The sequence below is a fragment of the Passer domesticus genome, chromosome 1 (assembly GCF_036417665.1).
Source record: "Passer domesticus isolate bPasDom1 chromosome 1, bPasDom1.hap1, whole genome shotgun sequence".
In the NCBI taxonomy this organism is placed as follows: Eukaryota; Metazoa; Chordata; class Aves; order Passeriformes; family Passeridae; genus Passer; species Passer domesticus.
The window spans coordinates 70,748,468-70,763,835 of record NC_087474.1 but is presented as its reverse complement, the minus strand read 5'-3'; positions in this window follow the sequence as shown (position 1 = coordinate 70,763,835).

Here is a 15,368-nt window from a genome sequence, read left to right as displayed (position 1 = left end):
AGTCTTCCCTACAAGTTCATAGACAGTGGTAGCCAAACATAACCAAAAGTTGACATCACCATCTTTAAGAACTTTAGTACCAAACTGAGAAGTCAGTCAGTCCAGCCCTGTCTCTCAACTTTTATGTTGGGATGTCCTTATATGTATTTTCTGAGGCAAAATTCTCACATATGAAGGGATACATACACATTCTTGAACCAAACCAAATCACCAGTATCCCCAGCCTAAATAATTCAGCTGACTAAAACCAAATCTCTGACACTCCTTATTCCTCCTCCTCACTTTTTTTATATAACATCAGAAAGTGTACTAGATGTTTTGAGAAATGTTTGGGGCATTTTATGAAAGAGGTTCAGAAATTGCTGAATTGGTACCAAATGTAATTTTACAGCAGATTTACACAGAAGCCTAGCAAATATAAAGTTTAACATCAGCCACTTATCATATGTGAATTACCCTGCTCCCAGAGGATATACTAGAGGAGGCACTGAGGCTAATTAAATATTCACTTGTTTGCAGCATTAAGTCTGAAAGCAGAAAGAATTTTCTAGTAACATATAGGCAGTAGACCATGTTGGAGAACTGAATGGATTTGAAACTGCTGTTACAATGCCTTTGCACTGTGGTTGCCTTGCAATAATCAATACAGAGTTTGGTAAGTCTATATCATGGTAGTTATATTGCAAATGGAACAACTGGCTCTGAAGCTTCTTTCTTTTTTTAATGAGCTTAGATCATCCCCTCAAATATCAGCTAGATCATGAAAAGGTGGGACAAAAGAAAAAAAAAACAAAAACAAACAAACAAAAAACCCAAAACAATGACCCACAAGTGCATTAACCAGGATATCTGCATCAGGACTTCAGAGAAGAATATTTGGGATATTTACACAAAGCCCATTCGAAGTCTTTGACTATTTTTGTGTCTGTTTTACTTTTCTGAGGCAGTCTTTTCTCATTGTAATTTAATCCCTTATTATTACTGTTTGTTGTATTGCATAACTTTCCTATTTGCTCTGAAAAAAAACCAGATAAACTCCATACATTTGGAGTATATATATTTTCATAATTCTAACTTTGACCTTTATTATATATCTAGCAAGTGAGTCACAAAAATAGAAACCTGTACTAAGAAAATTTGACAATTAACAAATGGTTCTGGCTTCAACACAGATAAAAGGCAAAACTAAAAAAAAAGTCAAAAGCCTGAAGAAAAATCACAGTAACCAAAAATTTTGGTTTTGTTTTCCCATTTTAACTCTCTTTCAGCCTCTGCTGAGATAATATTTCTATAGATAAACCTGGAGCTTCATGGTATGAAAATGTCATTTTGAGACATTTTGACAGTTCAATCCTTCCCCTCACACAGAGTGAAAAATTTTCATTTAGAAAAGGCTATCCAATAAGCCTGTTCACACAGCAATGCATAGTTTGTGAGAACAGTCATTTCTGTATGATAGAAAATTTTCTTAATCAGTGTAGGGGCAAAAGGTCATATGTGCCAGGCTATCAAAAAGAAGGGCATATAAAATGCCCTTCTCTTACAGACAAAGACAGCTCCATAATATCTTGCCAAATCTAGCAGGTATTAATATCTTAAACAAATGTAATCTGGGATGGAGTGTCTATTACCAACTGCCTGGAAATAAAGGCTTCTCACTCAGACCCTTGTTATTCCCAATGCAATATTTGTCTCAAATTTCTGCCAATGCAAAGCTTTTTAAATACCCTCAGCACCACATATTCTAGATGCAGACCTCTCCAGTTTCAGTCCTTACAGATGAGGCTCCTACTGTGTCCATCACACCTCACTGCTTTACCTCTCCCAGCTCCAGGGCTGGCAGCACAGTGCCGTGCTCTGGAATCAGGGGGATGCAGCTGCATCTGGCACAGGGCTTCCAGGGAGAGCCAGACCCTGTACCAGGGAGCACCAGCCTCCCAGCAGCACTCTGCACATGCAGGCAGCCCTGACGAAAAGCAGACTCTGCCTGGCTGCAGCCCATTTGTGTCACACAATCCAGTGCAGAAGAACAGGGAAGAAAAGGATGGGATGGGACAGGGGAAGATCACTTATAAGCTGGCACACAGAGCTTTGTGTGCCAGGCCAGGAACAGCCCACGAGGCCTCTGTGTGGCTCCATCAGCCACAAGTGAATGTGCAGGGTAGGTGAGGAATGCTGCACCTCCCTGCTGCAGATACGTGAGCAGCCAGTGTGAAACACTCCCACAGCGTTCCACAAGTTCCATTTTACCCTCTTCTTAGTGTGTCTGTGGCCACCAAGCTCTAAGTGCAGCTTATTTTCCATTTTCTGACACAGATTCTGACTGTAAAACTTAAAAGTTTGGGTTTGTTTTTTTTAAAGGTATGGAGAAGCGACTGCTTTGACTTCATCATCATGGTTCAGACCACTTCACAGACCTGACAAGAAAGTAGAGTCACTTTTTTAATGGATGCATTGGAATTCTATCACTGCAGTGAGCTCATGAATCATTTCAAAGCCATGCACACAGAAGAGGACAGAACCTTTCAGAAAATCATGATTTCCTTAACGGATATAACAAAATACAGCAACTGCAAGCAGTCACAAAGCAAAGAATACTCTCCTTACAGTTTTGCTTATACATCAAACTTACAAAAAGTTGACATCTAGATGCAAAACATAAGGTTATTGCCAAACAAGGCTTTACATAGTTATGCTTTAATCTAGTTGAGGAGTTTGCACCTATCTCCTTCTACATAAGCTAGGTGCATGCAACATCCATATATAACTTAGACTGTCCCAGACTTGCAACTACCTACAAAATTCCAGGAAGCAGCACTGTAAACTATAGCTTAGCATGATCAGAAATCAACATGAAAGGGCAAATTAAGGAAAGAGGTTATTTCTGCTCTACCTGTTTAAATGTTAATAAAGGCTTGTAGTAATGACACTTTCCTGTGTGTTGTGATCATGCTTTAAAGAAATTGGAAGCACACATTCTGGTATACCAAACCTCATCAACAGCATTGATTCTGAAAATGGAGGACAATGCAGTCTCTTCCATTTGTCAATGTTAAAAATCATAAGCATCTTAAAATGTCAGATAAACAGTATATAGCTCACACATGCTCAGACACTAGGCTGGTTGATATTTTATGGATTATCTGATAAAGTTAACAAAAGAATTTAAGTTGGAGTGGAGGCATACACTGAATATTTCATCGCCTTCTTAATTGCATAATACAGACAAGACTTTTTTTTCCCCTTTGGGACAAATAAATGTTAAGTTATTACTGATGGGAATCAGTTTGGCAATTAGGTTAAATCCAATTGAAACCAACCAGAATTTGAGTGCTGAAGACATCACAGAGCTAAAACATATTCAGCCGACTCTATTCATTTACATGATGAAGCAGAAATGTTGATAGGAAAGCTTGTGTAACTCAGCAAGCTGAGGTTACATTAACACACGAGAAAACACTGCTTTGTGCTTTTTTCTTATGCTTAATTTGCAGTTTTCAGGAGCTGCTATTCTTTTGCACAGCGGACAATATGATATACCTAAGGCTTTTCATTCCAACTTCTGATTTAAAGGTCTTCAGCTTGTGCTACAGACCTTAGCCTTGAAGCCAAGTGCAAATTAGCTTTAAATCAATGAAGCTGATTAAAGCTTCATTGTGACTGAGCCCTTTAATAGAAGGAGAAGCGGGGGATGGTAAAGACCCACTTGAACATGGCAAAAGAGCTGCCTCTCAACGTGGAACATATGTAATGCTTTTCAGCTCCACTTTACCCTGACAAAACCATGAAGGGTTTAAGGCCATTTACCTGCTGACAGGGTAAAACCAAATTCCCAATTCAGTGGGAAAGGCCAAGAATCAGATATTGCTAGGCAAGCCAAAAGTAAAAGGTTGCTTTCAAAAATGGGGGGGGGGGGGGGGGAGAGAAGAGAGGGCAAAACCAGGAGGTAGACATCAAAATATCTCTCCACAATGGAACCAAGGAATAAATTTCCCACCTTGTTTTCTGCTGTAGCAGAATTTTTGGGGTTTTCTGTTCTTGATTTGGTGTGGTTTTTTTAATTTTTGTTTTATTTTTAATATACAAGTTGCTATTTAGAGAAGTAAGTTGTAGGCAAGATGCAGTGCTATGAAAGGAATTAGTTCTTTCATGGAGCTCCACACTCAAAACAAGCCACTTGTCTCCAGGGACTCGCTCTCTCGGAATGCAGACAACCTGCCAGATTCACCTTTAAAAAACAATGACAGTACCAAATGAGAGCAGGGGAAGATCCTTATGCTGCTTTGAATAATACCGTGGGAATCCACACTACACAAATGCTGGGTTTGCTTTACTTTTTTTCCTTGTCCTTGACTGTAGCACAAAAATATGTAACTTTATCAAAAAGGTTTCTTTCTACATATATGTTTGCGAATCTTCACACAACACTAAAATATAGAAATACACCACATTCCAAGATACTGAAATTCACTTCTCTCACCAGAGTAGATAATACTCAGTGTATTGCTAAATTACACACAGAGTATCAAGATAAATCTCATCACACTATCCTGTTTGAAACCTCAGCCTTGAAGGTGAATTTCTCCTCTGATGGCACCTCAGTCATCTCAAGTCCCTCGAGTTCTTGACTTTCACCTCCAGACATAAGAGACAGCAATACTGAAATTCCTGAGACTATAAGGTGCTGCAAAGGGGAAATTAAGTTCCAATGCATTGAAAAGTTAAAAATTATAATAGAAGTAGCAACAATCATGCTTAGAATAAAAAAGCCTTAACATTAGAGAAGAGGATTAACAATACAGCCCAGTGTTTGACAAATGGTTATCTGAGAAAATGAAGAAGTCATGCAAAGAAAGCGATCCTGGATAGCTTGCTTGGTATGCAAAGTTAACCTTTTAAGTTAGCTCTACTTCACTTACTCTTCCCTGATCTATTATACAATCACTCTGAGCAGATGCCAATTTAGCTCTAGCACCACACTCTACAAACTTCAAATCAGTCACAATAAATGATAGTGTGTGGTAATAAAATATTAAAAAGCTGTTACAAAGATTCACTCACCCAGAACTCATTTTTTGGAAAATAAAAAAAATCTCACAGGTAAATTCAGACTCAGGATTAAAAGCTGAAATTCTCTCAGAGCAGAGTTCAAAACATGGACAGTCTGCCAGCTGCAGTGTCCAATTCCCTGATGTTATCACCTGTATTTTTTGTACAGAAGCTCTTAGGCTAGATTGTTGTCCATTTTCCAGAGCTTTTAAAAATATTTCAGAGCACGTAAACTTTTTGTTTGGCTATCTCAACTCACTCATGGACTAGCTCTGTTGATTACTCTGGAGTATAAGTTGATTCAGCAACATTGATGGGACACCATTTGTTAGGGCACTCCATGTGTTTATAACCTCCCTGCTGGGGAGAGGGACACCTTCCACTAGATTAGGTTGTTCAAAGCTCTATCCAGGCTGGCTTTGGACACTTCCAGGGATGGAGCAGGCACAGCTTCTCTGGAAAACATGTTCTAGTGCCTCGCCACCCTCACAGTAAAGAATTTCTGTCTAATATCTGGTCTAGACCTATTCTCTTCCAGTTTGCATCAATTCCCCTTTGTCCTGTCACTACATGCTCTTGTATAAAATCCCTCTCATCTTTTCTGTAGGCTCTCTCCAGGTACTGGAATGGCACAATTTGGTCATCCCAAATCCTTCTCTTCTCCGGGTTGAGGAAACCAAATTCTCTCAGCTTTTTCTCATAGAAGAGGTGTTTCATCCCTCTAATTGTCTTGTTGGCCTCCTCTGGACTTGCTCCAAAAGGTCAGTGACCTTCTTGTGCTGGGACCCCAGAGCTGGATGCAGCACTCCAGGTTTGGTCTCACCAGAGCAGAGCAGGGGGCTGAGTCCCCTCCCTCACCCTGCTGGCCACGCTGCTTTGGATGCAGCCAGGATACAATTGGCTTTCTGGGCTGGGAGTGCACACTGCTGGGTCACATCCAGCCTCTCATCCACCTGCACCCCCGATTCCACCCCTGCAGTCCTTCCTTCCTGGATTTTAGGAATACGAGATCTACACTGCATATGGGGAAAGACATATTTGATCATCTCAACACAGTGCTTTTCTTTGGCCAATCCACACATCATCCAGGATGAGAAGCAACTTTTCATCATTAATGGCCAAAATAAAATATATTTGGAATGACAGCAGTGCACCTCTGACTGAATAAACAGAGTTACAGATGATAGTAGTTATCCACCTCATACCTAAAAGTCCAACAACAACAGACCCAGTGCAGAAGCACTCACACCATAGATTTACAATTTTAGGCTCTGGTCAGCAAGTTGGCAGTTACAGAGGCTTAAGCGTTTTTGGTTTGATTTGGGTTTTTTTAATAATCTACTATAAAACATCAAGCTTTGAAGCAAGGGATGTGTTTGCTGCACCAATAATGATGCTCATTATCTCATTTCCATATTTTGTTAGGGGACATTTCAAATATTGCAAGTTACACGTTGCCACAGATTTGATCAGATCAGCGATAAAATCCTACTATAAGTGAAGAGAAATCCTCTTCAGTGGTAGATGTTCCCCCTCCAAGACCTTCCACATTTTGGGTTTTTTCCTTCTTCTAACACACTAACATCAGCTGGTGATCTGTGAGCTAACATTTACCATATCCTTTAAAAATTTTTAAGAGAATTTGTCACTCGAATCTTTCCTAATTGGAATTCACTTTGCTACTCACAGAATATATTTTGGTATTTGAATAAGTCGAATATCAGCACTAGGATTGGGGGAAATGGGCAACTGTTCTGTGTGTGGGAAAAGGTGGGACCTGATGAGAGATTCATATTATCTGTAGCATTAACTAACTGGCAGAATGTAAAGGTTTTTTGTGTAGGCACTATTCACAGCTCTCTGAAAACACATTAGTTTGGAAACACACAAAGAAACAAAAGTTTACCATAGAACAGCGCAGATTTTTACCTAACAAAATTGCAACAGACATATCTCAAAGCCTTCAAGATTACTTAGCAAAAGCAACTGTTCTGCTTAGTGCTGATATCCATATGTTAGGCACCATAAATTGACAATTTGCTCTCAGTGCTTCCTGTAATAGCAAACAGACAAATATATGGGAGTACATTTTATGATCCGTCCATAGCTGCTCTTGGCATAGGACTTGGAGACCTCATTCCACTTCTAGCTGCACTCCACACAAGCTTCAAAAGTCAGCACCTCTAGTCCTCTATTTACAACCTTGGAACAGCCTCTGCCACAAGGCAGCAGAGCAGACAGAAGGACTGGTACAACCACAGGGCTCCAGACACAGTTTGTCGAGCTATCTCTACCAAGACAAACCTGTTATGCCACTCAGATCTAGCAACTTCTGATCCCTCTGTCATAAGAAATGTGGAATACTGCAGAACATGGCTTCTAATGACTGGATCTGAGCTGCTACAGACAAGACTTGTAGACAACTGGTTCAAGGCATTTTAGCACTAGATGTCCTAAATTAAAATAAATACCAAGTGCCCATAATTAAGGACTCCCAGATAATTTGAGAAATACATTGAAGTCCAAGAAAGATCAAATATTACTAGATGTGGCCTCACACTTCACAACACAGGCAGATCAAAGGGAGTTTCAGAGAGCCTTCAATACAAACAGCTAAAGACTCCTGAACAGTACTTACCTGCTATCAAGACAGGCACTGCCTATCATTATATCCCAACAGTGTTTGCCGATATCACAGGAAATGTCATCCAAAGGCTGCAGTGTGCCAGAGGCATCTATATGGTTTTCATCCATTAACTGGGGAGTACACAACCATTTCCCACTATTTTGACACTAGAAAATATATAAAACTAAAAGCTGACTTTAATTTCTATCATCGCAAATCAAACCCCATTTTTTCATGATTACAGATAGGATTTGTCTCCAACAGCAGCTATCTTGTGAAATGTTTCCCTGCATTAGAAGAACATCTTAAAGGTCAGTTTGACAAAGCCCACCTACCGCAAGACAAGTAGGACACTTGTCCTCCTCCCCCTCCCCTCTCCCTCCAATTTGCAGTTTATCTTCAGCTCATTAAAATAATTTTGCGCTGCACAAACTTGCTCTAAAACCAGAATTGCCACTTATAACCTCAAACATACATTTCCTGGCTTTCAAACTAAAACAAACTCAGTTCTTCAACAAATTTAAAAATCTGACAAGAAATTTCTAGATAAAGCCAAACCATGGGCCTGAGCTTGCTGTTACTTTTTTTCCTCTTTTGTTCGGTCACTTAGTAACAAGCATGAAGAGAAAAGAAGGAAAGGATCTGAGCAGGTCAAGCACATTTACCTTTGTTTAATATTACTTAATAAACCAGGATAAGATTAGAATTTGGCTCATCATCTGATCTCAGGCAAATGTTACAGTATACAAGCTCACATTACTATTATTTAGACAGTCCTAGAAAATACAGCCCAAGCAATATTCACACTACAAAACCAATACCAGAAACTGAAGGTAGTTAGTATGTTAAAACTAGGGAAACTAATATAAATCTAGCCTGAACAGAAGTGGATTTGCATACAGTGTAAGTTATTTCTCAGATAGCTTGGAAATATGACAGTGGTTTAATTTTGCTTTGAAAAACACAAAATACCAATTTCAAAATTAACCAAGTCAATTGAGGATGTCATATTTGAAGACAATAAAGGAAACAAAAAGAAAATGTTCTTTCAGTTGATAATAAAATTCACCTTCCTTCCTGCAAGATGCAAAAAGAAGGAAAGACCCTGAACAGTTCAGAGCAGCTATTACTACTGAGACACCAAAGGGGTGATAGTTAACATGAATTATAAGAAACATGCAACAGGCCTTCTATTTAAAATTTGTTTTTCACACAGTTAGTACAATAACAACTGCTCCTGCAAGAGAGGTCAATCTACCCACGTATTAACCCCCAATCAAGCAGCACTCTGAAAATCAAAATGTGATTGCAAATTTCTTGCATGCCAAGATGAAGGAGTTTTTCATTTCACTTTATTACTACCAGTATTTTATATTCATTATGGTCAGGGGGTGAAGTGGGAACTAGGTACTCGCTGGTTCTGAATGCCAGCACTTTCTTGATTACATTACCAGAGAATTAACATACACAACCTGTATTAAAGCAGTAGAAATGGTCTTACTTATAGCCACTTTCATAGCTGAGGATTTTATAGCAGTTTTATGTTCCAATTCAGAAGGTTAAGAGGTTAAAAAATAGCTGTATAACCTATCCATTGCTGCAAAGAAAGGTCTAAAAGATCCTGGCTTTCAGCATGACAATGACAGGAAAGCTATCTGTTTTTGTAAGCATTTCTTTACATCACATTCTGTGGGATAGCAACCTCTGGCTTTGAGGGGGAGAGGGTTTTTGTTTTGTTTCTTTGAAGCTGTCACTGCCAAGCTCAAAATAAAACTTAGAAAACTTCATATAACCTCCAAATCTACAGTTGGCTGGCCTATGTCCTAACTCTTCACAATAGAAATTGCCAAAATGAGAAGTTACAACGACTCCTATAAGGTCATTAAAATCTGCAAACCTTGGAGAAGATCCACTGAACACATTTTGAAAGGAAAGAGGATCTTGCCTACAACCACAAGTGGGATTAGCAGTATTAAGAAAGCTTAAGACCTTAATACACTTCTTGCAGAGCTTCTCTTGCCATTTACAGCATAAATGTACCCCAAGCATCCCAACCAGGAACCTAAGTAGGGAATATTTCCATAGTGGATTTATGCATTAACTCACCTGTATTAGGAGCTTGGATTTCCAATAAACACAATAAAAGAAATTAAAAGCAATGAAAATGACAATGACTCTTTTACAAATGAGTCAGTGTCATGTATCTTATTAGCTGTTGTTAGTTGCATGACAGATTGTTTTGTTAATCCATTCTGAGTACAAGTTACAAGCAGTGTATTACGTAGCATTCATATAAAATAACTTGAATCACATATCTTGTCTAAAAATAGTTTATAATTTTTTTTTCCAGTGAGCTTTAATCACTTCAAAGAAAATCCTTCAGAAAAAAACTTCAGCATGGTACCACATTAACAAAGACTTACTATGTTCAAATTCTAGTTCACTCACACATGGCCAGTTCACACAGTGGGCTGAGTGAACTTCAGGGGCTTCCAAATGCAAGAAACAAGGAATGCCTGTCAGAGCTATAAACTTTGGAGCCAGTAGCTGAGCTGGCTCCGTTCTTTGCTCTACAGGATCAACCAAAACAATTTACTCACTAAAAATGAAAACAGCCCCAACAGTGTCCTACTCGATATTGCCCAACACATGCCTTGCTGTGAGCAATCAAATGGATATCACACACCACTCTTCTGCCAAAACAACAGGGATATAGCTGGGTTACCTGTAGAGCTAGATCTTAACTCTTCTAGAGCCAAAGAACTCCTTGACACATACTAATATAGCATTTCTATTTCCACAGAAGCAGACAAGTTGGGTGAGCATTTAGGAGCCAGATTGAACAGCTTTAAAATATTCCACGGTTTCAGACAATGGGTTAGACAAACATCTCTCAGGAAAGCTATTGCTACAGGTGATCTTGCCAGAGAATAGGGAGATGGACTAGAAAGATACTGAGGGGCCCTCCAGCTATGCTTCTAAGGTTCTCTGGTTTCTATCTTCTTGAAATATAGGGGGAATAAACCAACAAGTGTTTGCTTCTCAATGTATAGCTTATGGCAGTAAGAACAGCACTGCAGGATTTTGTGGCATTTGTACAAAGTTTTTTTGAGAGAAAGCAGCCAGCTTGTTCACTAAACAACAGCATTCAAACCACCTAGCTGACAGAGGAAACCCAGATGATGTAATCAGCAAAGCTTTGATACTGTCTGTCACTGCATCCTTCTGGACAAAGTGTCCAGCACACAGCTGAGCAGTAGATTAGGTGATGGGTGAGCAACTGGCCCATAAATTGGGCAGAGAAGGTGATAGGGAATGGGGAAGCATCAGGCTGGCATCTGGTGACTAGTGGGGTTTTGCAGGGCTCCATCCTCAGCCCAGTTCTTTTCAACATCTTCATTAATGACTTTGACACAGAACTCAAAGGAATACTAGGTAAGTTTGCCAACATCAAATTAGGGGTAAGTTGTCAACTCCGTCGAGGGCAGAGAATCCTGCCAGAGAGACCTCAACAAATCAGAGGACTGGACAATCACCAACCATATGAAGCTTAACAAGGGCAAGTGCCAGATCCTGCATGTGGGGTGGGGCAGCCCTGGTTGTGTGTAGAGACCAGGGACTGAGAGGCTGGAGAGCAGCACTGTGGATGAGGAGGTCCTGGTTGATGTCAAGGAGAATCTGAGCCAGCAGTGCCCTGGCAGCCAGGAGGGCCACCCGTGTCCTGGGGGCATCAGGCACAGCATCACCAACTGGGCAACGGAGGGGATTGTCCCACTCTGCTCTGGGCTGGGGCAGCCTCACCTCCAGTGCTGAAAGCAGCTCTGGGTGCCACAATGTAAGAAAGATATAAAGATACCAGAGAGCATCCAAAGGGGGGCCACAAGGATGGTGAAAGACCTCACATTGCTGCTATACCAGCCTTACAAATAAGAAATTCAGCAAATTCTCGAGGATTTACAGCTACTCTGATGCTATTGAAAGTCACCATGAACAGTGACAAAAGAGATTTTTCTGGAGAAAGATTCTATCAATGAAAGAAATGGAAGCATCCAGTTGTTTAGTAATGTTATACAGTATTCATATTTTTTCAGAGTTTTTTTGCATACTAAAAGCATAGCAATGGAGAAATATTAATCTGTTCACAACAGAAGTGTCTTGCAACATCCATGGAATCACTCTAGCCCAGGAGTTGTCACTCCTGAGCATTTTACCAATGAAGAGTTTGCTAAGAACTTGCCCTTATACAGTAGCAATGAAGAAAGCAAATTGAACAGAAGCCAGGATAGGAAAATACATATTTAAGAGTCATTATGACCACCTGAAATTCACTCCTGAGCATTAGTAAGATTTTTGACAGCCACACACCTGGGTATTTCTGAAACTATTCCTCAGCTCCTATATGGCCCTTCTTCGGAGAGTAAGGGGAATGGTCATTAACATCCAAGACATCTGGGGGCTCATTAAACAGCACGATGCAAAAGGCTAGGGGAGGGGAAAATCAGCAGTTTATTTCAGTAACAGTCACTTAAAAAAAAAATACAACCAAAAAATCCCACCATCGTTTATAATGTAGAACTCCCTCCAAAATTAGCTTACACACTGATATAAATTGGTTTTCTTTGTGGTCTAAAATTGACTTGCAGTTCACTACTTAGTCAGAAAATAGCTACTGAAAAGCCCTGGCCTCAGAGCTTTTGGACTGTGGACTCTTTTCATCATGTAAACAAATGCTTCAGATTTAAAGCTTTCCCATAATTGTTATGCTAACCTTGGAGCGAAACCTCTCCATTTGCATTTGAAGGAGCTAAATATTAGGCAGGAAAGAAAGTGGTCTTTTTAAAAGCATGAGAAAATGTTCCTTCTTTTTGGTCCTCAACCATCTGGGCAGGCCCTACTCCTCTCTCTCTCTCCGGCAAAGGCAGAGGGAAGGAAAAGGGGCACGGATGGTGGTAATCTTGCTGAAAGAGAATTAAGAAATTCCTTCAAAACATGAATGAATGAGACTTCCTATAGGGGAGGGGAGTCCGTGTCCCAAAGAGATGTGAGAGGTTGTAGGCAGGGGGGAGGGAGGGGAGGGAACAGGGACACAAATACATCAGTGAGCTAGTGAGTGATGTAAGAAGCACCTATGTTTTATTATGGTTTTCTCTCAACATGTTCTGGAACCCAGAGCCAGATTTCTTTATAGACCCCGCGTGTGAACCCTGCAGCTAATGGAATGTTAATGTTTCCTCTTTCACCCGTCTCAACCTGAGAGGAGTCTTTGACTGCTTGTGCATGCATACTCCTATGTGCATATGTGTTCAGGTGAGAGAATTACTATGTGGGGGGAAAAAAGAAATAAAAAAAGGGGAGCAGCCACAGGTTTCAGTCCCAGTTTAGTGATACAGGAATTTCATTAAGTATTTCAGCAAGGGCAAGAAGGATAATGCTTGAATGAAAAACCCATAGTTCTGAGATTTCTAGTAATACAGTTTAAATAAAAGAATTTCACAAGAGGAATCATTCTTCTTTACAAATAGCTCTGTGTGAGGGGTCGTCCCTGTCACTGCACAGGTCAAGAGATTATTCCACTAACTGTTTAGAGTTAAAGATGTAAGCAGTAGAATAAATATTTGATATTACCACAGTAAGCATGTAATAGCTAAAAACAAGACTGACAACCTTCTTAAAAATAATCTAGGCCAAATTATCTGCTGGCACAACTCTGCTCTTGAAGTCATGCCAGCAGGGAGTTTGCTGTTACATTTTGAGCTGCTAAAGGAAGTTATCACAACAGATTTTCTCATGACAAAAACAAAAATAATTAATTGTACTGGAAGGAAATTGAGCGAAGATTAGTAGATTATCACATGCCAGAATGACCGAGTTTCTGCTAGCATTTCTATTACTGTTACTGGTTTCTATTTTCCATCAATTTCCATGCAGAGCAATGGATCCACATACATTGAGTTTTCAGTTAGCATCAGAAGCAAATCAATGGTTGAATCAGCAAGTGAGATTTCCTGCATCTTGGTCATATATAACATGAGAAATAGAAATCCCTTGATATTTTCCATTATATTGACATTCAAGATTGAATTTCAGTAAAGGTTCCAGTTTCTAAAGGGAGGACAACCATTAAATAGTACTGGCACATTTTACTCTTCAGATAAAATAATTGTTGTGTTTCATTCCAGAGCTGTACAGTGCCAAGCAAGAGATGTACTCGCCAGGAGCATTCCACAGAAATTCCCTGAAACTACCAGGAACCCTTGCAAATGTGATTATGAACGTGGGTTAGGCCCAGGAGGAAGTTAAGAGTCACCAAAACAGTAGCCTGGCATTCATAAACATCATCTCTGTGTTTGTGTACACAAAGTGTATGGGAAATTCATCCCATAAAAGCCAAGGTATATAGTGGGATTTAAACCCACTGCAATTCTAGCTAGAGAAGTCAAACACGAGAAAAAAACTGGCCAGATCAAGCCTTGCCTTCACCTGCACAAACAGTGGTTGTGTACTTCCAGTCTCCCAAAATTTCTCTCCGCAAGAGAGAAGACAGGTGTGAGGAAAACTAAGTATCATATATCCTAAACAAAAATGAAAAATGCAGACATAACTGTCACCAGGTCTTGGGACAAGTTCTCCTTTGATAACCAAAAATAAATTATGCCTTGCCTGACTCCCAGTGAAAAGAACAACAAAATGGAAAAAAAAAAAGTGATATTGGATTAGATTTAATTGCCATGTATGTTTTCCCTACCAACACATTGAAGAGTGTCATACAAGCTCCAGATTCTTCTTTACTGTGGGTTGGAGTATAACACTTTACTGAACAAATTAGACTGCAGCAGCAAATTTCACAATTTATGAGAAAAAACCTCCAAACATCTAAACCCTGATTTTTGTATATTCTTTTTCTGAAATTAATAGCAGAATGAAAAACCATAGTTTACATCTATGTAGATTGTTTGTTGCCTGTACTATGCAATATAACAGCACTCAAGCTACCATTTTTTCAGTTGTGCTATCAGCTGCAGAGTTTCCATTGCTTTGGATATGGCAGGGATGTAAAGTCAGCTCTGTCTCATTCATGTTTCACCAACTTATCTTCAGGGGAAGCAGGGGTGGGAGGCAATAAATGCATATTGCAACAGGGGGGATCTACCACACACCAATACCTAATTCTGACACACCTGAGCTTCAGAGTTTATAGGGCTGATGCGAGTTTCCCTTTCCATCAAGGGGCCCCTTTTCTCTCAGACTGACATAAATGCTATCAATGCCTCCAAAAAGGTAAACATTCCATAAAAATCTAGCAAGTATTCTAAGCCATTTTCAGTTTTTTAGAAACCAGCTGAAATTAACTCAGTGTTTATCAGCTGAATGATTGAGTTTTGGTTCCCAAATTGTTAAACTATCACAAGCCCAAGATGGAGGAAGCTAATAACTCAGTTGTCATTTCTTTTTAGTTCCCATTTCTTCCCAACTCTGTTTCTGACAACTCTTGGCAATTCTAGATCAAGGTGCTGACAGTTCTCCACCCACGTGGTCATTAATAAAGCCTTTGCTGTATTTGCTAATGTACAGTTCCAGGCAAAATGGAAATTCTTTATTTCTTGCACCAATACTTATCCCCTAGGTGTGCTGTTGTGAACCCATGGCTACATATATACAGAAAACGCAGTCACTGGCCCAAAAGAAGACTATT